Below are 2,031 nucleotides of genomic sequence, written 5' to 3' on the forward strand. Positions count from 1 at the left end.
CCGCACAACCAGGTGAGGGGCTGCGGGGGGGGATGGACCTAGTGCAGCGGGACCGGGAAATCCCCCTCTCCCCTCCGCCTCACGTTCAAAGCACCCGCCCTGGATCCTGCAACTCGCCGATTTCCCCCCACCACTTGAACCGCCCCTGCCAGGCGGGAGCCACAACCCCTGGCGGCCTGAGCGATCCCGATCGCGCTATTAGGGCTCCCGGCCTCACGCTGCCGCCGCGCACCGAGTCTGACTTCCAGGCCCGGGCACACGGTGCAGACGCCAGGCTTCAGAAGGCAGCCCCCAGATCCCCGGAGAGGTGGCCTTAGGTCACTCTCAAAGCCGGCAGGATGGGCAAGTGTCCTGGACTTCGTACTGCTAAGACGCTCCGTAGCCACCAAGGAGACCAGAAGTGGCAAGATAAACAGTACAAGAAAGCCCATTTGGGCACAGCCCTGAAGGCCAACCCTTTTGGAGGTGCTTCTCGTGCAAAGGGAATCCTGCTGGAAAACTAGGAATTGAAGCCAAGCAGCCAAATTCTGCCATTGGGAAGTGCGTCAGGGTCCAGCCCATCAAGAATGGCAGGAAAATCACAGCCTTTGTACCCCGCGATGGTTGCTTGAACTTTATGGAGGAAAACGAAGAAGTTCTGGTTGCTGGATTTGGTTGCAAAGCTCATGCCGTTGGTGATATTCCTGGAGTCCCCTTTAAGTTTGTCAAAGTAGCGAGTGCCTCTCTTTTGGCCCCATCCAAACGCAAGAAGGAAAGACCAAGATCATAAATGTTAATGATGAAAACACTGTACTAATCAATTTTCATATGGAAAAAAAGAATAATCAACATGTCAATGGCACTTTTAGTTATTTTCTAATTTAAATATATAACAGATTTTGCAGATGGACTTCCACTGAAATAAGCCTTTCAGAAAGAGAAAAACTTTTTAAACAAGATTAGGAAATGCCAAGAAATAGGAAGGAAAGCCATGCTGTCCACCCAGCTAAAAACTTTAAAAACTTGAACTTTAAAAACTTTGCGTTTTATTTTATTTACCAAAAATGCTCTTAGTAACCTCATTTTTATTCTAAGGAAAACCTGGGTAAAACACAAACCTTCATCCTCAGAAGAATTGAATACTGACTGTTACATAGTCATAAAACNACTAAAATAAAATTGCTATAAGGTTAACACAGAAAAATGTGTTCATTTTCTTAGGTTAGGCATTGATTTCTTAAACAGGACACAGAAAGCAGTAACCATAAAGGAAAAGATTGATAAAGTATAATTTATTTAAAATTAAGAAACATGCCGGGTGTGGTGGCTCATGCCTATAATCCCAACGCTTTGGGAGGCTGAGGCAGATGTATCCCTCGATCCCAGGAATTCCAGACCAGTCTGTGCAACGCGGCAAAACCCCATCTCTACTAAAAATACGAAAAAGAGCTGAGCATAATGATCCTCCCCTGAAGGTCCCAGTTACTAGGGGGCTGAGGCAGGAGGATCACCTGAGCCTTTGGACGTGGAGGTTGCACTCAGCTGTGATTGTGTCACTGCATTCCAGCCTGGATAGCAAAGTGAGATCCCGTCTCAAAAAGAAAAAAAAATTAGAGACTCTCCCTTCACTTAAAAACATCATTAAAAGAATGAAAAGGCAAGCTACAGTTTGAAAAAAGAGAAACGTAATACATATATATCCTAGAAAGGACACACATCCAGAATAAACTGCTACAAATCAACAGAAAAGTATATTAATGAAAACAGGATAAAAAGATTTAAGGGCACATCACAAAAGAACACAAATGGCAATTTAAAAAAATGCTCAATCTCAATACCAGGAAAATGTAAAATGAAAATACACTAATATATTATTGTACCTCTAATAGAATGGCAAAATAATTTTTAACTGACGAGCAAAAGCAAAGATGTGGGGTAACCAGAATATTCTCTGATAAATGGTACAACCACTTTGGGAAAATGTTCAACAATGTGTAATACTAAAGTTTTATCATTCATATATCTCTAAAACCAGCAATGCCACTCCTGCAT

The 2,031-nt window shown here is 43.4% G+C and overlaps 1 pseudogene; it reads left to right on the forward strand.

The window, feature by feature from the left end:
- Positions 1–60: 60 nt before the first annotated feature.
- Positions 61–769, forward strand: LOC108293686 (annotated as a pseudogene).
- The last annotated feature ends 1,262 nt before the right edge of the window (positions 770–2,031 follow it).

The sequence above is a fragment of the Cebus imitator genome, unplaced genomic scaffold (genome assembly GCF_001604975.1).
Source record: "Cebus imitator isolate Cc_AM_T3 unplaced genomic scaffold, Cebus_imitator-1.0 Scaffold543, whole genome shotgun sequence".
Lineage (NCBI taxonomy): Eukaryota > Metazoa > Chordata > Mammalia > Primates > Cebidae > Cebus > Cebus imitator.